The following is a 24,474-nucleotide window of genomic DNA, read 5'->3' as shown; positions in this document are numbered from 1 at the left end:
ATTTAATCCACATAACAATCCTATTAATGCAGGTGCTATTATTTTCCCAATTTCTGTGGACATGAAAACTGAGGTTCAGAGAGATTAAGTGCCTTACTGCAGACTGTAGATCTATTAAACATCAGAGCTGAAACTTTAAATCAGACCATTGTGACTGCAAAGCTCATGCTCTTAACTTCTAGATTATGTAGCCTCTAGTGAAATAGATGAAGGAAGCAAGGGCTTTTAATTTTCCTTCTTCTCTTACTCTACTGAGGCCAAGATCTGTGCAGCAGCCAGCCAAGCTGAGGACCAAATGGTTCTCAGCTTGGTCACCAGGTAAACAGACTTAGATCCCCCAGGATCTTACATTTTTCCTCCTCCCTCAGAATCTCAGGCAGAAATTGGGGAGGGGGCTTTGAATTACAAAAAAAACTTCAACTAAAGAGATAGGAAGAAGAATACAGTGGTGTTTTGAGTATCTGAGTATGAATGGAATGTTGCAACTCTTTAAGTTCCAACTCTTAATTTGGAACATATATTTAATTTTTTTATTTCAAAGTAAACTTTTCTATCATGATTAAAAAAATCAAAGATCCCTACCTTTTGGGGAGAAGATGCCACTTTGCATTTCCCCAAAAACTTGTGATGAGTGGAAAATGAAGCATGTTCAGGGAGAGATGCAGGTAGTGACGCCCCTGAGTAGAGGAAAAGTATTCTCTGCAGTTGAGAACTCCAGATTGCCACTGGGGAACGTACCAGGGCATCAGACCTTTACCCTGCCAGGGACTGTTAGGGGAAGACACTGCAAGCCTATTATGTCCATTTCTGGAGTCAAAAAATCTTACAGTCTTACAGTCCTTCAGATCATCATTCCAGACATCTACTATAGAGCTGTAGGTGATGTCAACAATTGGGCAGAGTAGGCTGGGCGCAGTGGCTCATGCCTGTACTCCCAGCACTTTAGGAGGCCGAGGCAGGCGGATCACTTGAGGTCAGGAGTTTGAGACCAGCCTGGCCAACACGGTGAAACCCTATCTCTACTAAAGATACAAAAATTAGCCAGGCGTGGTGGCACGTGCCTGTAATACCAGCTACTTAGGGGGCTGAGGTGGGAGAATCACTTGAACCTGGGAGGTGGTGGCTGCAGTGAGCTGAGATTGCACCACTGCCCTCCAGCCTGGGTGACAGAACAAGATGTCATCTCAAAAAAAAAAAAAAAATTAGGCAGAGTAGAATTTACTCCTGTATATGTTGACATTTTGTTTTTGTTTTTAAATTTTAATTCTTTTACATTACGTCCTTAGATGCCCCCTCCAAAAAGCAGAGGGGGAAAGAATCATGTGATGTACGCATTCCGGTTAGTTGAGGCTCAGCAAACCAAATAAGACAGCTTCTTTGATTAGTGATTGCCATCATCCCTCATCCCCCACCCCACCACTACCACCACCATCACCGCCCCAACCAACAGAGACCTGGTTAGTGGTGTTTACAAACTTGAGTTTCTCTCCCAGGTGCCAAGTATGCCCTTCCCTCATCTGTAGAGCAGAGAGTGACTTTTCAAAAGGGTAGGAGGAGGGATTTTTTTTTTTTAGCTCCTGAGGCCTTGCGTCACTGTGACCCCAAGATCTTCGTGATTGAGGAAGAAAAAGCTTTTTCTTCTCTCTCTGTGTCTTTCCCCAGCATATTGCAAATGGTGTTGGGACCTAATGTTGTCAACTCAGATAGCAAATCTGAGTTGTTATTAGTGCAAAGATGCCCTAAGGGGGTAGGCACTGAGGATGAGATCTGCAACGAATGTTATGGGGAAGTGTGTTTATAATTATAATGGGATTTAATGTACACTGGGACCAGATGATGGCAGCCATTTAAAAAAGAGATGCTTAATAAGAGAGGTCCCTTAATGACAGGCAGCAGGGCTCAGGATATTATGGAAGAAGCACGGTGTTTCACTGGGTGTCACAAACCATGTGCCAGGTTTTATGGGGTTCCTAACAAAGCTTTGGGATGAAGCATAGCAACCATTGATCGCTGTCAGCTATCGGGCATAATGTTTGAATATTGTCTTTGAGAGGGGCATATGCACTTAGAGGAAGGCATTTTCTCCCTTTCAGATACACATACTCACCTAAGCACGGACACACAGGCTCTAGGCCAACATTGAATAGTTTTTGGTGTTTCTGGGAATCTGCTTTGTTCTGCAAAAGCTAGCCTCAATTTCAAAACTAAAATTTCATCACTAGGGAAGGGTGCATTTTCCATATCGTGTGCATGAAATGAAGCAGCATGAGTCCTATTATGGGTAATAGGAGTCCCACAGATGAATCCCCAGACACCATGCTGAAAATTAACCCCAAGTCCTCATGGGGAGACATGGGCTTTTTTAACAGTTTGCTGTTTCTTTGTTGGGGGGCCAGGAAGAGGGGATAGGTAACAGTTTCTTATGCTGTTTAATAGCGGACTGCTTAACTTTTGAGTTAACATTATGGATTTCAATCCACGGCAGCTATTTTATAACAGGAGTGTTATAGTAATGGACAAAGCCATGCAAAAGGAAAACCATGCTCCTTGGAGGTGCCACCATAGTCCAGAAATACAACTCCACGTCCTCTACCAAGTTTATTATTTTTTTTCTCTCTCTCTCTCCTGATGTGAAAGAAGCGTATGAAAACCTCATTCATCGAATACAGGCCTCAACCATAGTTACTGTGTTGGCTGTTCACAAAACATGATATGGCCAGACTTAGGGTCCTTAAAGCAGAATATTCCATTTATCCTGACAGGGAGAAAACGCAAGGGGTAAGCAAACACTCACCTTCCAGTCACGTACTCTCAGACGCTGAGTTTCTGGAGAAGCCTCTTTTCAAATAGCAGTGGTATGTCAGGGGCACACAAGCCATAAGATGAAACTATTTTACTTGATAACAGGTAATTTATGCCAATCATATTAAAATTATAGCAAGACAAATGCTCGTATCTTGTGGAGTGGAATTGCAAATTTGTGTGGATTTGTAAGATGAAATGAAAGACGTCTTTGGAGTTCTCCCTTGAGAAAAGCTCAGTGCCTTTCCCTGAAAGGACTGAGTGAGTGGAAGACCAGGAGATGCCTGTGAGCCAAGGCTGTGGTGGGCTTTGAGCCAGACACTTTGACTCTGCCTCCCTTGCCAGGCCAGGTTCATTTGTCTCTTCTGGAAGTCATTGCTGGATCTTGGATGTAATCTTCTCCACCCACCCTTGAGTCAGAATTAATTTCTCCCATTCTCCATAAGCCCCTTAGCACTATCTGAACATTTATCATAGTATTTACCACCATCTGCCTTATATCTGACTGAGTCATGTGCATTCTGACCACCCACTCCTTTGTGAGTTTCTGGAAGGCAAGGCCTCAGTCTTATTCAATTTAGTATTTCCACTCCCAAGCCCCAGAGCCTAGCACACTGTCAAACAGAGTAGATGTAAATGTTTGTCGAGGAACTAACTGAAAGCATGCATGCATGAATGAATGAATGAACATAGAGACCAAATATTTTAGGAATTAGGGAGAGAGGGGACCATTCTGTATTCAAACATTTAGGGCAGAATTCTTTGTGCTATGAGGTTTTCACCAACCTTTGAAAGATGAACGGGATATGGATAAGGGTTGAGGATATCTGTTGAATTTAATTGTATACAGCTAATTGAGAGTATAACTGGGCTGTTTCAGTTGATGTCTTCCCCAGGGGCCTAGAACCAAGCTTTTCTCAATATCCTAGAGGTTTTAATAAATATTTATTAAATTGTCTGGGCATGGTGGCTTAACGCCTATAATCCCAGCATTTTGGGAGGCTGAGGCGGGAGAATCACGTGAGCCCAGGACTTGGACAGCAGCCTGGGTAACATAGTGAGACCTCCTGTCTACAAAAAAATAAAAAATAAATGAGCTGAACATGGTGGCATGCACCTGTAGTCCCAGCTACTTGGGAAGCTGAGGAGGGAGAATTGCTTGAGCCCAGGAGGCTGCAGTGAGCCGTAATGGCGCCACTGCTCTCCAGGGTTGGCAACAGCATGACAGCCCGTCTCAAAAAAAAAAAAAAAAAAAAAACCTGCATTGAATTGAAGTGAAATGAATTTGTTTGAATCACATTGCTTATCATTCTCACAATGGCCTTGTCATCCCAGTCCGAAGTAGCTAACCAGTTCAGGGCAAAGAGGAGAGCATCTGACCCCTCCTAGGGACCCCAGCGGATGTACGACTGCTGACTGAATCCAGCACTAGCATATGAGACACGCATTAGGCACGAGTACTGACAGATTCACTCTGCTGTTACCAGGTGTGGCAGAGACTGGCTAGCTGTTCCCCAAACTTCTTCCTGGGCACACCTACATTTTTCTGGCTTAACTTGCAGTTAGGTGCAGGCCATGTGATTAAGTTCTGGCCAATAGATTGTGAGCAGAAATCCTCTGTGCCACTTCCAGGACTGGCCCATAAAAACTCCCAAGTGGAACTCCACATTCCCTTTTCTTTCCTGTGACTTGACCCCATGAGCATAGAGCTATCTTAGAAGCTGAGCAATGAAAGACAGCAGGGCCAGGATGGACAGAACCCAGAGCCCTGAATTACGCTTCGAGAAGAGCTGCCCGCCTACTAAAAAACATCTATTTTGGACTTTATATAGATAAGAAATAAACTTTTGATGTCTTCCATAGGGCTGCCAAATAAAATAAATTAATGAAAATGTTAAATTTGAATATCAGATAAACAATGAATAACTTTTTAGTTGTCTCAAATATTGCATGGGACATAATTATACTAAAAAAATTGTTTATCTGAAATTCAAATTTCAATTGTTTTTTGTTTGCTTTTATTTTCCTAAATCTGGCAACCCTAGCTTTTAGCTATTACATATTTTTCAGCTTATTGTAGTAGCTAGCATTACCTTAATTAATACACCTTGGTTTCATTTGTCAGAAGCAGCAAGGATATAACACCTGAGCTGGGATTTCACCTGGGACAAGGAGAGGCCTCCAGATCCACTTGACCACGAGGAAGTGATGCATGGGGCACCCTGTGTGGACAGGACCAAAGGGCAAATGAGGAAAGATCCTGACAGTTTCCAGTTTACCCTTTCTCCTACGAGCCTCTTTTTCCTTAGCAGCCTCTTCCACCCAACTGGGTTTCTATGGGTACAAGGATGGGGGCAGAAAGGAGGGCGTCATAATGTGGACCTATTCAAGACCTTGGTCAAGCCAGTGATCTTCCCATCTTCCGCTTCCTCCTTTGACCATAAATACCCAGTGTAGCATAAAGGCTGAGAGCTTGGGCTTTGATTTAATCAGGTGGGTCTATATTCAATACGTCCACGACATTGGTCCTGGGTGGTCTCAGGAAAATTACTTAAGCTCTCTGATTTGCAGTGCGCTCGCCTGTAAACTGAGGACAATTAGAGTATCCACCTCACTAAAGTTTCTGTGCGAATGCTCAAGGAGTGCCTGGCCCACAGTAAAAGATCTGAAAACGTTAGGTAATATTAGTGTAGTCAGGTAATCTCTTTCTTTCTACCCTCCTCCTCCAAAATAACATTATAAATATTTGGAGTAAGGCATTGTAATTAATTTTATTTTTGTTTTGTTTTGCTTTGGTTTTTGAGATGGAGTGTCGCTCTGTTGCCCAGGCTGGAGTACAGTGGTGTGATCTCAGCTTACTGCAACCTCCGCCTCCCAGGTTCAAGCCATTCTCCTGCCTCAGCCTCCCGAGTAGCTGAGATTACAGGCACCCACCACTATGCCCAGCTAATTTTTGTATTTTTAGTAGAGATGGGTTTTTGCCATTTTAAAGAGGCTGGTCTTGAACTCCTGACCTCAGGTGATCCGTCCACCTTGGCCTCCCAAAGTGCTGGGACTACAGGCATGAGCCACCGTGCCCGGCCAATTTTAAATCTCTTTAAAAGAATGAAGCATGACCTGTGTTTCTTGGCTTCTAATTGCAGCTGAGCGCAGCTGTTTGTGGTCCTGTTCTCCCAGGCTCGTCTCGTTCATTCTGTTGGGAGTGAGGTGAGCAGGCAAATGGAGAGCGAGGCAGGGTGTGCAGGGGGTGGTGTTAATTTTCACCTCGTAGCATGACATGTTTATTAGTGTGTACGTACGTTAAGCGCAGCAGCCTGGTTTCCTTGAGTTAAATAGCAGTCATGCCCAACTGGCTCTCCATGTACCATTACTCCAAGTGATTGAGCCAATTTCTCCCTCTGCCATGAGTTTAAGTTGTAAACCTCTCAGCCAGACAGGGAGGCAATGATGGGCTGCCTGTTGTGATTATTATTAACCTTTAGCATTACACTTACAAGACCAGGGGGGTCTGTAGAGACGCCCAGGGTGACGCAGGCACAGACTACAGGCTCCCATCTACCCACCTCGGTTCAGCCTGCATCTCTTCTCGACAAGAAAGGCAAGCATGTGAGTGTTCACTTTGGCCATGCTGGGAGGCTCCAGCCTACCAATCTGGGGTGAGAGATGGCTTGTGCTGGGTGAATAGAGAAATGTTGGGTGTGCTCTGTTCCATTTGGGCAGAGGAAACGAAAACACATGGCAGGAAAGCTGGAAAAGAGATTTCTTTCTTTCTTTCTTTCTTTTTTTTTTTTTTGCCCAGGCTGGAGTGCAATGGCACGATCTCAGCTCACTGCAACCTCCACCTCCCAGGTTCAAGCGATTCTCCTGCCTCAGCCTCCGGAGTAGCTGGGATTACAGGCACCCACCACCACGCCTAGCTAAGTTTTTGTATTTTTAGTAGAGACAGGGTTTCACTATGTTGGCCAGGCTGATCTCAAACTGCTGACCTCACGCAATCCACCCACCTCGGCCTCCCAAAATGCTGGGATTACAGGCCTGAGCCACCGTGCCCAGCTGGAAAAGAGATTTTCTAGAGGTGCCTGCATATTCAGAAATCATTTGCCAGCCAGAATTTTTTCTCTTTGCCATATATTTGTCAGCCAGCTGCTACGTTATCCAGGCAAAATTTGCAGGGACAACAGCTACCCCCTAGCTGTTAGCTGGTTGACCAAGACCACATATATTTAGCATAATTATACCAGGAACTTGGAGTCACAGAGGGCTACACGGAAGGAGAAAGTGTTAAGGAGGCTGTCTATCCCAGATCCACCACTCTCCGTGACTTTCCCCCTTCCAGTCCATATTTCTTTTATTTTCCTTCAAGGAACCAACCTTCTTCCTTGTTGATTAATCACGAATTGGCAGAGATGGCAGTTCCCTGAATGTGGGCAGCTTGTTTTGCTTTTCTGAACAGTTTGGTCTCTGAAAATCTCTGAGAAGAAAAAAAGTCCACCACCCAGCCCTAGGGTGCTTGTGTTGCTGCTCTGTTAAAAATCCGAGGGTGGTACCTTTGGGCTGGCACTGGGGGAAATCTGCAGTCAAAAAATAATTCTGCCCTCAGGAAGGTTACTGTTTAATAAGGAAGGCTGGAATCAGGAAGGGCAGGTGGTGGGAGGCCTTGTGTTACTGTTGTTTCCCAAAATGAAAGAGGATGGGGGAGGGGGAGGTGTTTGGGAGGACAAGCACCACACAGAGCCGGCCTGGGTCAAAGGTAACAGAGTAACCATTGTCTGGCTGAGCAATTTCCTACAGTCTCTTGGAGGGGCCCCTGCCAGCAGCTTGATAAACTCCGTTGTTTATGTAGAATGAATATTGATTTGATAGGTATAAACAAATTTAAGCCATACCTTCCATTTATCTTGGCCATGACATTTATTGAATACTGCTTATGAGGGAATAACCTATGGCTAACACAGGTTGAGGACTCACTCGGCGTCAGGCTCTGGCTCTTGACATGTGTCATCTCCTTTACTCATCCAAATAATCCCATGAGTTGTGGACTGTTGTCAAACCCATTTTACAGCTGAAGAAAATGAGACAGAGAGTTAAAGCAGCCTTCCTGAGGCCACACAGCTAAAGAGCAGCCAGCTCTCACAGACTCCATGCCTGGACTGCTTGTCCTTATACTTCCTCTTTGGATTAATTTCCATTCCTGATGGCGGAGGCATTTGGTCCCGCATCAAGAGAAGGGAAGGAGATGGGGCCAGGCTCATGGCTCACGCCTGTAATCTCAACACTTCAGGAGGCCGAGGCAGGCAGATCACTTGAGCTCCAGAGTTTGAGACTAGCCTGGGCAACATGGCAAAACCCTGTCTCTACAAAAATATATATATATGTAAATTAGCCAGGCATAGTAGCGCGCCTGTAGTCCCAGCTACTTGGGAGGCTAAGGTGGGAGAATCAGTTGAGCCCAGGAGTTTGAGGTTGCAGTGAGCTACGATCACACCACTGTACTTCAGCCCTCTGTGACTCCAGGTTCCTGCTATAATTAAGCTAAATATACATGGTCCTGGTCAACTAGCTAACAACTAGAGGCTGGCCATTGCCCTGCAAATTTCTGCTGGATAACTTAGCATCGGGCTGATAAATAGATGGCAAAGAGAAAAAAAAACTCTGGCTGATGAATTATTTCTGAATATGGAGATACTCCTAGGTCTCTTTTCTGGCTTTCCTGCCATGCCCCTTCCTTTCCCCTGCCAAATATAACAGAGGACACCCAACATTTCTCTCTTTGATTTTTTTTTTTTTTTTGACAGAGTCTCACTCTGTCGCCCAGACTGGAGTGCAGTGGCGTGATCTCGGCTCACTGCAGCCTCCACCTCCCAGGTTCAAGTGATTCTTCTTCCTCAGCCGCCCGAGTAGCTGGGACTACAGGCATGCACCACCATCCCTGGCTAATTTTTGTATTTTTAGTGGAGACGGGGTTTCACCATATTGGCCAGACTGATCTCAAACTCCTGACCTCAGGGGATCTGCCTGCCTCAGCCTCCCAAAGAGCTGGGATTACAGGCGTGAACCACCGCGCCCAGCCTCTTTTTCTTTCCTCTAGGTTGAGGAGAGGAAATGGGGCGGTGGGTTAATATGAAAAATAGATAGACTGGTAAAGCTGTTATGTTCATTTCTAAATGAGTACTCACCAGGCACTCATGCCTATTCGTATACATTATGTATAACTAGAAGACAAGGCAGTTCACTTTTCCGTAAGAATGCAAGAGTTTGCCCTCTTCAAAATAGTTGCCCTCTTCAAAATGCCAGATAGACTCTTAGAAGCAAAAGAGACTTGAAATATCAACTAGTCCTAAGGTGAGTGGTGGGACTCGACTCCAGAGGCGGGGCTCAGACACCAGACCAAATTGAGGGCTAGCTAAAACACAGACAGGCAGAAGCAGCTCTCCATAACACAGCCCACCTGTGTGCCATGTCAGTTTACCATTGCCATGGCAATACTTGGGAGTTACTGCCCCTTTCCTTGGGAATGAACTGTTGACCCAAAAGTTACTACCCCTTCCCTGGAAACTTCTGCATAAACCACCCGTAATCTGCATGTAATTAAAAGTAGGTATAAATATGACTGCAAAGCTGCCCTGAGCTGCTGCTCTCTGCCTATGGAGCGGCCCTGGTCTGCAGGAGCAGTCACAGAGCTTAGCACCACTGGAGCTATAACACGGCTGCTTCAGTACAGCTGTTTTCTTCTACCTCAGCTTGCCCTTGAATTCTTTCCTGGATGAAACCAATGACCCTCATGGGCTAAGCCCCAGGTTGGAGTTCACCAGCCCTGCATCAGTCCAATCTCACCATTTTACAGGAGAGGAAGCAGAACAGAGAGGTGGCACAGCATTCCCAAAGCCATACGGCCAATGAGAGCCAGGACTTGGGACCAGAGCCAGTTTGGGGCCATCATGAGGATGTCATGGAAGCCATTCAGCCATTCTTGGAGATCTTTTGGTATTGCCTTCCAAGTACATAGCATTAATTTTTTTTTAAATCTTCAGTCATGGCATGTCTTGCCCATAGAGGGAAGATTTGATTTTCAAAACTAGCACCGATATCTCAAGAGGGTGGTGAAGCTGGGTAATAAAATTTGAGGTCACAAACAAGGGGGACTAGGGAGCAGTAAAGTTGAAATCCTCCTGTGGCTGATAACCCAGCAATAACAGCAACATAGTGATAAGAATTCTATTCTCAGGGCCGTGGCTCACGCCTGGAATCTCAGCACTTTGGGAGGCCAAGGTGGGTGGATCACCTGAGGTCAAGAGTTTAAGACCAGCCTGGCCAACATAGTGAAACCCCGTCTCTATTAAAAATACAAAAATTAGACAGGCGTGGTGGTGGGCACCTATAATCCCAGCTACTTGGGAGGCTGAGACAGGAGAATAGCTGGAACCCGGGAGGCAGAGGTTGCAGCAAGTTGAGATCACACCACTCCACTCCACCCTGGACAACAGAACAAGAATCGATCTAAAAAAAAAAATTATATTCTCTTTCTCAATGTGTAATGTATATTTTCTCAACATGTAATCTACATTTCGAGATATATTATCTCTATATCTGTTTATATATATACACCTATGTGTGTCAACACCCACGCAGGTGTGTATAGTCATTCTGACATACTAGTTTAAATGTCAGAATCCTGTTACTTGATAGGGGTGATTTCTACGTGTACAACCCATTAATGTTTTTCTTTGGAGTGAGAGATGATTCCGTGGAGAAGCAATGTGCGGTGTCAAGGTCTAGGCTTTGAAATCATACTAACGTGGGTCTCAATCCCAGATCTATCATTTAATAGCTATGAAAGTTTGGCAGATTTCTTAAGCCTCAGTTTCTTTACCAATATAATGATGATATCTAAGGTCTCTGTAACTTTGAAGAAATTAAGGAACATGGCCAAGATCTCCCATTCATAAGAGACAAAGCTGGAAGTAAACCTAGGTCTATCGGATTCCCAAAGCTGGCCCTTTCCTGGATGCCCCTCTGACTGCACCCCATGCATAGGGAAGCAGAGGGCATTTCCCTGGGAATGAATACTACTGTTGGATTGGAGATGAGATGCCGATCCTGCCCGATCTTTTCTTTTTAAAGCTACCACTTTTGCCCTGTGTGAAAGCAGCCAATAGGTTAAGATTACGTATGTTTCTAGTGATATGTATATTAGACTCCAGTAAAAAAAAAAAAAAAAAAAAAATCCTCACCCATGACTAAAAATAAAATGCCAAAAATATTGCCAGGAAGAGAAATTTGGTGAAAAGCAGGAAAGACTATAAATTGACTACAGTCTACTGCAAAACATGGATTTCTCCAGTTTCTTCGTTCTGTATAAACTCTCAGTCATCAGAAGAGATTTTCTTTCAAGGGAAAGCATTCAAATAAACTACACCAATATTGGGCTGTGTAGAAGTTCTTCTCAAAGAAAGACAATATCCAATCTTTCCAGAAAGATGATTTTCCTTAATTGAGTTTACTACCTGCTGAGTGCCTTTAGTAACAAGAAAAAAATCATGGAGGGGTGGTAATTTTTTTTTCTTCCCCAGCATCTTTTTGGAATGTTCTGAAATATTTACTTATTGATTTCCATCAGACAGATTGGAGAGAGCATGGCGAAATGATGAGAACATTACATTTCCACTCAGAAGGCCTAGATTCAAGGTCAGCTCTGCCAAACACTTCCTGCGTAGCCTTGGGCAAGTCACTTAACCTCTCTGTGCTTCAACATTCTCCTGTGTAAAACTGGAGATATCATACGGAAAAAGTTTTGACCAGTTTAAAGTACTTGCTCAGTTCTTTGAGAAGAGCTCTAAGACTAGTCGCTAACTGACTCTGAGCTTCAGCAAATTAATTCCCCTCCTTGGGTTCCTTGTGGAGAACATGAAGATGTTGAGCTAGTTTTATTACTAAACCTGCTCTACCTAGGAAATTCTCTAATACTCTGTGAACTCTATCAGATACACTGAAATGAGGTGCTGGTAGCTGCGGATGGAGAGATGGTGTGATGTGGGTGTTCTTAAAGAAAGGTCTCTTTATCACAACCTTGCCCCCCGATCCTGAGGGTGCTCAGGAACTGAGAGGCCTCCACACACAGGAGCAGAATGAGGAGAGTGAATTCAAGCTGGGCTTCAACTTTAGCAGGGAATGGGAAGGTGCCTCTGCCAATGATGGCTCTCTGTGGCTCTGGAAAGGAAACAACATAGCAGCAGTGAAGCCATGGTCAGGTCATACAGGAGGGAGTAGGAGAGGAAGGCATGGCACCTGTGATTATGGAGGCTTTAGCTGTGACCCAAATAAGGAACATGGTATAGAGGGGGATGATGAAGAACTAGAAAGAGATATAGGTAATGCTACTTTGAATGAGGTCTGCAAACACTGTTCCTCCCTTGTTCAGAGATCATTTCCAAACAGCATATGCCTGACTCAAAACAGATAACATAATGAAAGATGGCTAGTGCCCACCTCAGGGCCTTGGCACTTGCTGCTCCCCCTGACTGTAGCTCTCTCTGCAGCACACAATACTCGTTTCCACTGGCCCTTTTCTCAATATCTGCATCAAACAGCTCTTCCCCGCTGAGAGCCAGAACACCTCCCTACAGCTGCCCTGTCTTGAGCTGTCTCCCTCTCCTTCAGGCCCTCCTCTGGGCTTGATTGTTTTTATAGCGCTTGTTACTCCCAGAAATGGTTTCCTTTGTGTATATGACCTTGTTTATTTCCTGTCGCCGCCCTTCCTGGAAACTCCCTAGGGCTCCCCTCTAGTTAGTGTAAGCTTCATGAGGGCAGAGGGCTGGACTGTGATTCATTCCGTCATACCCCAAGCTCCAGGACAATGTTTGGCATAGAGAGGCTCATAATAAATATTTGTTCAAAGAATGAAAGAACAAAACAAGAAATGTGCTATTTTTTTTTCTCCCCAGGAAGACTTTTAAACAAACAGGCAGCATGTTCTTGAGAATGTGGGATTCAGGCCCAAAAAATTAACAGCTGGGGAAATGAAAGGAATATGTCCTTCCATCAGCTCTGAGTAGAGATTCCATTTGTGTGTTATGGTTATTTTCATTGATACTGCTAACCGAAAGAAATAGCCTCGTGCATCATTATGTCCCTGCTGTCTGAGGGTGGGTCAGCCAGGAAGAAGGCTGGCTGGGCACAGTGGCTCATGCCTTTAATCCCAACACTTTGGGAGGCCAAGTTGGACAGATTACTTGAGGTCAGGAGTTCGAGACCAGCCTGGCCAACATGGCAAAACACCGTCTCTACTAAAAACACAAAAATTAGCTAGGCATGGTGATACGTGCCTGTTGTCTCAGCTACTTGGAAGGCTGAGGCAGGAGAATCGCGTGAATCCAGGAGCTGGAGGTTGCAGGGAGCCACGATCGTGCCACTGTGCTCCAGCCTGGGTGACAGAGTGAGACTCCGTCTCAAAACAAAAAAAGAAGGCAAAATGAATGATAATGTCTGAAATTTGTGTGGACCTATACCCAGTACTTTTACATAGCAGTAGCTTGTTTTACCACTTTGTAAAGTATAGAGCTAAGACCTGGATCCAGGTCCACCAGCAACATCAGCACTCTTGCCTTTGCATTTAAACATAGTACAAATGAACACAGGCGGCGGGGTGTGGTGGCTCACATCTATAATCCCAGCACTTTGGGAGGCCAAGGCGGGAGGGTCACGTGAGGTCAGGAGTTCGAGACCAGCCTGGCCAACATGGTGAAACCCCGTCTCTACCAAAAATACAAAAATTAGCCAGGCGTGGGGCAGGCTGCCTGTAATCTCAGCTACTTGGGAGGCTGAGGCAGAATTGCTTGAACCCAGGAGGTGGAGGTTGCAATGAGCCGAGATCGTGCCACTGCACTCCAGCCTGGGCAACAACAGCGAAACTTCATCTCAAAAAAAAAAAAAAAAAATGAACACAGGCTTCCTGGCTCCCCATGGAGAGGTCAAAACCGGAGCCCCTGTAGATGGGGCAGGTGATGAGAAGCTTGCTAGCAAGGCCAGGACTAGGGTGAGGCAAGTGAGGCAGCTAGGATGCAAAATTCAAAAGGTATCACTCTCGGAGCACTTGCGTGATTCTAAGTGTGATGCCTCCTTACATTTTGTACCATAATGCCACACACTGCCTCACCCAGTCCTGGCCCCGCCCATTGGAGTTTTTTGCAAGTTCTCTGTCCTTTTCTCTCATGTCATCTGATGCTTCTTTGTCTAGAAATAGCATTGAAATAACCAGAGAGTGAATTGATCTTGGAGGAGGATTTGGCCCACTTTGCCAACTCGTTTCTAGCCACCTCTTGGCAAGCTCCTCTCCAAATGGCCGATGGAATTATTTTCTAAAGGACAGATCTGTCACTCCCCTTCAAGGGCTCTTTTCATGACCTACATTTAAAAAAAAAAACATCCTAAACAACTTGGCATGGCCTTTAAGACCTTTACACGTTGGCAGCATTCTCCTACCCCAGTGAACCGCTCCCCACTCCCTGACTCGGCCATGCACTATCATGCCTCCTCAGCTCTGGACAGACTGTGCCTTCTACTCGAGGCACCCTTCTCTGTCTGTCTAGACCAAAGTCATTTCTCCTTTGAAGTCTAACTCCAAGGTCACCTGTGCCCAGCACACTGCCTCGCTTTCAGAAAGTCTGGAGAACATTTAGGTGGACAGATGAGAGGAAGAGAGAAGTTCCAAATTAGGAGAAGTGCAAAGATACTGAGACTTTTGCAGCACCTTAGATTACAGATTTCCTTCGGCACGTTGCCACTGAGAAGGCTAAGGAGGAGGATGGTGAATGTGGTGAGGAGAGATGAGGGATGAATATAAGTCCTTGCACATGTGTATTGGGATATGGCGGACCAGTTGACAGCCAGCGTAAAGGTCCTCTTTCCTCATTAGTCCTGGGAAATCCATACGTGTGCCATGGAATTTTAAAAGGCCGGAAGATACTACCTCTGGCTGACAGTTTGTTTGGGGTGACCCGCCCCCATCCTTCTCCTTTGGTTTCCTCTTCGCCATGATTGTCTCAGAAATTGGAAAGAATCGGCCAGACGCGGTGGCTCACTCACGCCTGTAATCCCAGTACTTTGGGAGACCAAGGCGGGCAGATCACGAGGTCAGGAGATCGAGACCATCCTGGCTAACACGGTAAAACCCCGTCTCTACTAAAAATACAAAAAATTAGCTGGGCGTGGTCGCGGGCGCCTGTAATCCCAGCTACGCAGGAGGCTGAGGCTGGAGAATGGCGTGAACCCAGGAGATGGAGCTTGCAGCGAGCTGAGATTGTGCCACTGCACTCCAGCCTGGGTGACAGTGCGAGACTCTGTCTCAAAAAAAAAAAAAAGAAAGAAAGAAAGAAAAGAAAAGAAAAGAAAAGAAATTGGAAGGAATCAGGCCAGTCAAGGTGGCTCACACCTGTAACCCCAGCACTTTGGGAGGCTGAGATGGGCAGATCACTTGAGGTCAGGAGTTCAAGACTAGCCTGGCCAACATGGTGAAACCCCATCTCTACTAAAATTTAAAAAAAAAAAAAATAGCCAGGCATGGTGGCGTGTGCCTGTAGTCCCAGCCACTCGGGAGGCTGAGGCATAAGAATCGCTTGAACTCAGGAGACAGAGGTTACAGTGAGCCGAGATCATGCCACTGCACTCTAGCCCAGGCAACAGAGCGAAACTGTATAAAAAAAAAGAAAAAAAAGAAATCCAATGTGAACCCAACTCATTCCTGGTGACCAGAGGGGTATCCAGATCTAGGAGGTTAGTGCTAGGCACAGGGTTGGGATCCTACCAAGCCAGCCAGCCAGGGCCTCCCAGGACTCCTGCCCTACATTCCCTGCGCAAAAGGGGGTTGGGGAGTTATCTTTAGTACTTAGCCTGGGCAGAGCTAACTTTATAGCCTGGCTAAGTGTGAGTCACTCTTTGAACTAACTTGTTTATATAGTATTTTCCCGTGACAACCTGGATCCTAGTTGTTGGTTGTAAAATGAAACCAGGTTTCCCGGGACCTCCCCAATCTACCCAGGGCCCATTTTTAGACTTTGCCTTTTAGCATTCAGGCTTCCTCAAGCCGCCGGGGTCAGGGATATGTAACTGGTTTGCAGGCTTAACATGCCGGCTGTACAGAGCCCAGACTCTGGCGGCTCGCCTCCTCCCCATTTTTTGTCTAAGTTGCCATCTATTTGTTTCCCCTCCTCCTCTGTGTTTTAACTTTTCTGTCTTCTTTGCATGATCTTGAGAATCAAGCCAAAGTCAGGCTGACATTTTGGCCTGGTCTCCCCAAGGAACTCAGATCTGAGATCTTTGTTCCTGGAAAGAAAGTTTATGTATGTGTTGGTTCAGAAGAGGCTTTGGGGGAGAAAGGACAGACATGAATGCTGTGATAACAATAATTATAGTCATAGATAATAATGATGTCTACATTTACAGAATGCTAAGTCCATAGTAACTAGGCTGAGTGAGTGATTTCTCATGCTTTTTCACAGTTAACTTCACAACAATCCTAGAAGATGGGTTTGGCTGCTATATACCCATTTTAAAGACGTGTATTTCCTATAGTCTGAACGTTTATACCCCGCCTCAAATTCATGTGTTGAAACTTAATCACCAAGGTGATGATATTAGGAAGTAGGCCCATTGGGGTGTGAGTAGGTCATGAGAGTAGAGTCCTCATGAATGGGATTAATGTTCCTATAAAAGAGGCCCCACAGAGCTGCCTTATCCCTGCCACCACGTGAGGACACAACCAGAAAGCACCATGTAGGAACCGGGAAATGGGCCTTCACCAGAATGGAATCTACCAGCCCCTGGATCTTGGTCTTCTCAACCTCCAGGTCTGTGAGAAATAAATGCTCAATGTTTGTAAGTCACTCAGTTTATGACATTCTGTTATATCCACCCCAAAGGAGGAAGACAGTATTATACCTATTTCCAAATGAGAAAATTCAGGCTCAGAGAGTGACATTTGTAGCTAAGTTCACACAGCTAATAAATGGCGTTGGTGTCTGGATCAGTCTTAGAAGCTTTAGCTCTTACAATTTGGGTGACCCTAAGCAAGTCACTTCATCTCTCTGAGCATCAGCTATATTGCATCTGTTACCAAAAACAAACAAACAAAGAAAAAAGGCAAGAGAGTCCTACTTACTTTACAAGATTGTTAGGATGGTTGCATAGGATGAGGAATGAGAAGAGCTCTTTAAGTGTTGGTAATCATCCTTATGAAATCTGAAACCCCATGAGATCTGGGATAGAACAGAGTAGCATAAGAGACTGGGAATTTTTTTCACTTATAAAAATTATTTAAATGTTTTCTTGTTTTGATTTGAGGCCATCTCTTCTGTTTTGAGAGATTATCATCCCAGAACTATCTCTCCTTGTTTTTTTACAATCCAGTCTCCTTGGATAGACCACGGGACTTGATGCTCTTTAAAAGATGGTTTTATTTGAGCCTTACGCCTATCTTGGGAGTTAAGTAGGACAAATATATCATCCCCATTCTGCAGACAGGAAAATTGACATAATAAGCGGCTGTCAGGAGGTTGCTCAGAGCTGGATTTATTCTGGTCCTCCTTGCATTCCTTCACATTTCTATTGTAGGAACCTGGGCAGGTGACAGGGCCAGGTGGGGTGAGGGAGGTTTTGGTGGTGAGTATCGTAGGGGAAGATCCTAGGCGCTCCCTTAGAGGCCACCACCAGCTTATCAGAATGTGCATATGCCGCTCATTAAAATCGTTTCTATAAAACTGCATAACATGTGAGCTGTGTTAACTACTTTGTCACAATGTTGTTTTGTTGTCATTTCAATAAATGTTTTTAAACCTTTCAGTTTCATCATTTTCTCTTTGCATTTTGGAATCAGTGCAATTTTTCAGGTGTCAGGCAGTTTCATAGACCTTTGTTGGCCCTAAGTACTTTGTTCTAGAACGCTTGGACAGAATAATAAGAGGCTTTACCTTTTATTTTGTTTTAAGGTTGAGCATTGGCCAGACAGATGTGAGTTCAAATCCCATCTCTGCCACTTACTGGCTGTCTGTCCTGGGCAAATTGCTTAAACTTTCTGGGTCTCATCTGTAAAATGGAGCTGGTAATACATATGTGTGGTATTTTTCAAAGTTGGTATGAGGTTTTTATTTTTTTTAGACGGAGTTTTACTCTTGTTGCCCAGGCTGGAGTGCAGTGGTACAATCTCCAATCTCAGCTCACTGCAACCTCCGCCTCCCGGGTTCAAGCAATTCTCCTGCCTCAGCCTCCCAAGTAGCTGGGATTACAGGCATGCGCCACCACGCCTGGCTAATTTTGTGTATTTAGTAGAGGTGGGGTTTCACTATGTGGGTCAGGCTGGTCTCGAACTCCTGACCTCAGGTGATCCACCCTCCTTGGCCTCCCAAAGGGCTGGGATTATAGGTGTGAGCCACTGCACCCAGCCTAAAGTTGGTATGGTTTTAATGTAATGTATATAAAGGTGCCTAGTCTAATGTCTGGAACATAGTAAGTGTTCAATTATGTAGCTATTTTAATTATAGCTTTTTTTTTCTTTTGCCCTAATCTAGATGGGATCATGGAGATGGCTCGCTGCATGGCAGCCTTTTTGACAGTGTCTTTGTGAGAAAAGAGAAAGGGCTGTATCATCGTGATCTGTGGCTCTTTGGAGAAGGTTTCAATGGAGATCCAGGCGGTAGCCAGGCGGGCCCAGGTTGCTGGGTAACACAGAAATTAAACTCTAGGTCCTCAGAGCCCTCTTTCCACTGGCTGCCCCTCATTTCTTCACTCCATTAAGGGCCAGGGCAAGACCCAGAACCACATCCACAAGGGCCCCAAGTTTGGTCAACAGGTCAAGTTTCAAACAGCCCCACAATTATCCCATAGTGGGGTGTGGACCCAGAATGTTTGCCCTGCATCAGCTCCTGGGATTGGTAAGGAGAACCAAGGAAAGGGGTAGCATAAATTAGGAGTTAGGAGAAAAGACAGAAGAGCCATTGAGAGAGAACCAGGCCAGGTGGAGAGGGAGAGCCGCCCTGATGACCTCGGCGCCGGAACCAATGAGAGCGGCTCACAGCTCATCCTGCTAGGAGGACAAAAGGACTGCAGCCCCCTTAGAAGTGTCAAACCCCATCCTAGCCTGTCTCCCTGGACCAGAGCTGAAGTCAAGGCTATAAAAAGAGCCTAGCCTGGAGATGGGGGGCAGCAGAGAGAGAATGCACTCCCCCTTGATAATTTCAGAATCACCATTCTCAGTTGTTACAAATGTAAGTTCCTGAACCCCACCCTAAACCTACCCAATCACCGTCTCTTGGGAGGGTAGGTAGGATTTAGCAAACTTCACCAAACATTTGCAGGTTAAGAATGGGGTCTTGTGGCCGGACACAGTGGCTCACACCTGTAATCCCAGCACTTTGGGAGGCCAAGGCGGGGAGATCACCTGAGGCCAGGAGTTCGAGACCAGCCTAGCCAAGATGGTGAAACCCCGTCTCTACTAAAAATACAAAAAAAATAGCCAGGTGTGGTGGCAGGCGCCTGTAATCCCAGCTACTCAGGAGGCTGAGGCAGGAGAATTGCTTGAACCCGGGAGGTGGAGGTTGCAGTGAGCCAAGATCACACTACTGCACTCCAGCCTGGGCAAGAAGAGCGAAACTCCGTCTCAAAACAAAACAAAACAAAACAAAACAAAAAAACAAAAAGAATGGGGACCTGTGTAGAGCTTAACAGAGAAGGGTCTAGAAAAGTTTCTCTCTGGGTTGGTTTTACATATTAGACAAGTTAGATTGAAGACAAGATTGACAACAAACATTTTGGTTTAACAAATGTTTATTGTGCACCTACTATGTGCCCAGAACTTATTCTGCCATCCAGCAGCCTCACAATTTGGAATGAAAGGTGGACTCTATAAGAGGAATCATAATACCCTGTTATGAGCAGCACTCACTAAGAGTGCAAATGCGCAATGTGGTCATGAGGTGTCCAGGAGCCAGAACTAGGAAGGAAGAACCTGGAGCTGATCAGGGAGGCCATCTTATTTTTCATTTTTGAGTTCAGGTATCTTCAGTGGTAGATGAGTCTTCTTTCCATTTCTCTTAAATTGAAATGTGGAGAAGCCGATCCTATGTGCCCTTGGGTGTTATTCTTTTTGAAGATGATGAAGGAAGATTGAACCACTGGTCCGCTTCTATTTGCTCATCAGAAATTCGGGCTCAGGGCAGTTATGTGTGCCACATCTTAGCCAAAGTAAAGGAACTTTCTGTTTTACCCTTCTCCAGCAAAAACAGCAGTGAGTCAAAATAAACAACCCTTGGGATCCAAATGCTGGCTCCTCCTACGGAAAAGACAGAATAGTTATTTTATACTTATGGGGGCCCTGGAGTGCCGGGCTGGCTGTGAGTGCGCGTGAAGCTCGCGCCCACCCGCGCACAGGGCCAGGCAGTGACCAGGTCAGAGAATCCTGGTGCAGAGAGGCTCCCGCTGCGGAAGGGTGGGGGCGGGATTGTGAGGCTTCAATCTGGGATGCTTTTTAAAAACCTTCCAAGTGAAGTTGACTTTCTGCGGCTCACGGGCCTGATTTTGCCAGCAGGCCGCCCCTGCCCCCTTGCGGTGTCCCCTCTTAGCCCGGGGCCAAGTCAGCGCCTGACCTCCGTCCGCTGGATGCCAGAAGGGGAGAAGGCTGACGGTCCCGCCGCAGCCAGAGCGCAGCGCCGGGCGGGGCCCTGCTGGGCCACCCGCGGCCACGTCCTCCAAGCCCTGCTGACCTCTAGTGGTCACTGGGCAGAACCGAACGGGCGCTAGGCCAGAGTGGGAAGGAAGGTACCTCTCAAGGCGCGTTCTCAGCCCTGGTTTGCACATTGGGATCACCTGGGAGCTTTGAAAACTACCACTGTGCAAGCCCCACTGCAGGCTTTTGTTCAGAATTAAGTCAGAAGCGCCGACTGTGGGACCTGAGCGTGGATATCGTTGTTAAAGCTCCCTTGGAGGCTGAGCGCGGTGGCTCCCCCCTGTAATCTCGGCATTTTGGGAGGCCAGGGTGGGTGGATCACTTGAGCCCAGGAGTTTGAGACCAGCCTGGCCAACATGGCAAAACCCTGTCTTGGCAAAAAGTACAAAAATTAGCCGGGCATGGTGGCCTGTAGTCAGTCTCAGCTACTAGGAGGGCTGAGGTGGGAGGATGGGTTGAGCCTGAATGGTGGAGGCTGTGGTGAGCTATGATCGTGCCACGGCACTCCAGCCTGGGCGACAGAGCAAGACCCTGTCTCAAAGCCCCCACGCACCCCCACAAAAAAACTCCCAGGGAATTCTAACGTGCAGCCTGATAGAGAGCCATTGGGCAAAAGTGGGCATTCGTTCGCCTCTACTGTGGATGTCTGCGCTGGGTGTAATGTCAGTGTCTGCATATGGCTGGCTGTCCTTGATCCAGTCTGTCCCTGCATCCAGTGTCAGACACCAGTGTGGACTTCGTGCCTGCCTGACAGTGTGTGTGTGTGTGTGATGCTGATGTCTGACTGTGGTGTGGGTCCGTGTGCCTGCATGGAGTGAGTGAGCTGAGGTGGAACTCATACACTAGGTGCGGACTCAGGAGGCGAAGGGTCCTACCGATGTCTCTCTATCCTTAAGAGTTAGAGAAGATGGTTTGCAGCAGCCTTCACCTATTCGCATAGTTCACACTCTTTGCTGTTGGGAAGTTCTTCCTGTTGTCTCACTTCAGTCCCCTGTCAAGAGGAGAAACGTCTAGATTGAAAAAGTGCCAGTTTTCCCATCTTCTCTGGTAGCAGCCATAGGAACGGGAGGAAGTCCGGCCAGGAGCTGCATACCCAGGGCTGCTGGCTGGCGCGGCCGGGCTGTCTTCCTCGGTCTCATCACTCCATCAGGCCCTGATGAAACGGGTTTGAAGGGAGAAGAGCCAGCACCAGCACAATTAAATTAATTTCCAGCAGCTGCATGGGATTAAAATTACCCACTTCTCCTTTCTGGCCTCTGTCTAATGTTCCTGAAAATGATCTCCTGATACTCTGCTTCTCCTCATTTCTCTTTCTTATGGTCTCAGCTTTTGACACATCCACTCCTGATTGCGTTGCCTGTCCCAAGCTGCCCTTCCTTCCCCTACGTGTGGCTGTAGATCAAAGTCCTGGTGAGACCCCTGTCCCCCAGGCCTGACTGGCCTGACCCTCTCCTTCCCAGACTGCGGGAGCTGGGCAGAGGCAACATCCTGAGGCAGAGTGACCCTCGGGAGTGGGACAGTCTGTCTTGGTGCCTCAGCCCTCACAGAGGTCCCATGGGAATGGAGACTTGCACTCCCCATGCCTGTCCTTTCAGGAGGCAGAGGAAAGGCAACACCTTATGGTTGAGTGAGCACCAGACTTAGAGTCCAGGCATATGGGCTCCAATGCCTGTGTTTCCATGAGTAACTCGACCCCTCTGAGCATGCCTTGCCTTCTGCAAAATAGAGAAGAGAATATCTATCTTACAGATTGCTGTAAAGACTAAATGAGAAAATATAGGGAAATATGTGTGTGTGTGTGTGTGTGTGTGTGTGTGTGTGTGTGTGTGTATATATATATAATGTACATAGATAGCTAGATAGATACTAGAACCTGCCCCATGGTAGATGATCATGCATAATATTAATGAGTACAGTAATAGCTAGTATTTATTCAGTGCACACTACAGGATGATGTTTTAAGCTTTGAATAGGTTGTGTTTAATCATCACTGCAGTACTTTGAGGTAGAACCTTTGATGACTCCCATTTACAAATGGGGAAAGATGAGGCAGAGAGGTATCAGGAAACATGCCCAAAGACACACAGTTCTTGGGTGATAGATCAGGAAAGTGACCTCTGGGAATCTGATTACATGTACTGAAAGAAAAAAAGAATATATCACTGAACTATGCACATACCTAGGTATAGTGTTTGCTTGTATCTGTGCATGTAGGAACACACACCACACACACACACACACACACACACACACACACATCTTTGCATATTATCACTGCATAACCCCAGGCCCTGCACCCTCCCTCCTAGAAGAATCCAGGGGAAACAAACTGGTCAGCTGCAACTAGTAGGAGAAAACTAGACAGAAAGGAAGCCAGGTGCCTACGGACAGAGGAAAGCTTTCCGAGGAACCTGCTGGGCCAACTGGATAGGGCAATCTGTATCACTCTCACCTCAAATGATGAAGCAGGCTCATGAAAATGGGAATAGGCTTTCCTTTGACATTGTTCTCACCCAGAGTAACCTGAAGGACTCAGGTTCAGCAGGTTGGGCATGAGGGGCAGCTCTCCCTGCATTGCTGTGCTAGAGTCAGCTCATCTCAAAGCCTCATCCACTGATTCCAGCAATGAAGCCTGATCCCTTCTGTGCTTTGCATGTGATTGGCACTTAATGGAATTCAATTTCAAGTTCTCCTCTGCTGCACTCAGATCCCTTCCTCACTGGTCTGCTGAGTGGAGCTGGAGGATGGGAATGTATTCTAGGGACTGTCTTCTGCCCTCTCCCTGCTGTATAATGGTGGCCTCATCACTGCCTTCTCTGGTCATCTCTAAGGTTTCATCCAGCCTGACATTCTGAGTCTCTGATTCCATTCAGGTCCCCAGCAGCCTTGGCTGCCATGGTTTGAGGGTAGGGGTAGTGTGTGCAGGGGAAGTCATGTAGCTGTAAGCCCCAAACGACACATGGTCCAGTGGAGGAAATGATGTGGAAATGGGGGAAATGTCACCCTGGCGCTGCCCCTGCCCACATGGCTTGACCTCGGGATCAGAATCAGGATGTGGGATGATGCAGTGTGATTGTGGAATTGGGAGCAGTCCACCCTCCCAAATGCCTCAAAGGGATAAAAGGAAACATCAGAGCAAAAGAAAGAGATGGTTCAGGCTAGGCACGGTGGCTCACACCTGTAATCCCAGAACTTTGGGAGACCAAGGCAAGTGGATCACGAGGTCAGGAGTTTGAGACCAGCCTGGCCAACATGGTAAAACCCCGTCTCTACTAAAAATACAAAAATTAGCAGAGCATGGTGGCTCACACCTGTAGTCCCAGCTACTTGGGAGTCTGAGCCAGGAGAATCGCTTGAACCAGTGAGGCAGAGGTTGCAGTGAGCCAAGATCACACCACTGCACTCCAACCTGGTGACAGAGCAAGACTCTGTCTCAAAAAAAAAGGAAAAAAGAAAAGAAAAGAAAGAGATGGCTCAGTAGAGCCTTCCCCAATCCCAGCTCTCCCCTGTGTAGCACTTGCCTTGTGTCAGCTACTGTCCTAGGCCCTTAAAGAGACCAACTCATTTAGTTGTAGGAATGACCCTATGGCAAGGTACTATTTTTATCCTCGTTTTACAGATGAAGACACTGAGCCATAAAAAGGTTACACAGATAAGTAAATGGTGACACTAGGATTTAAAATGAGAGACTCTAGGGTTTATAATTTTAACCATTACATTTGATGGCTTTCCAAAGACAGTTGCCATCCAGGTCCAAGGAGTCATTTGAGAAAAGGTAAAGTACAAGGTACTCTCTGGAACCTGCATGGGAATACTGCCCAGGCACACCCTTCATTCAGAGGATGCTGCAGCTGGGAGATGAGGGGAGCCCCTCACAGCTGGAGGACCTGCTTACTAAAGAGCCCGTCGAGTTCCTGCTGTAGTTCTTTGCTTGTAGCCCCAAGGCAAATGCCTTGCACTTC

The sequence above is a fragment of the Gorilla gorilla genome, chromosome 9 (genome assembly GCF_029281585.2).
Source record: "Gorilla gorilla gorilla isolate KB3781 chromosome 9, NHGRI_mGorGor1-v2.1_pri, whole genome shotgun sequence".
In the NCBI taxonomy this organism is placed as follows: Eukaryota; Metazoa; Chordata; class Mammalia; order Primates; family Hominidae; genus Gorilla; species Gorilla gorilla.
Note: the sequence above shows the minus strand (reverse complement) of the source record.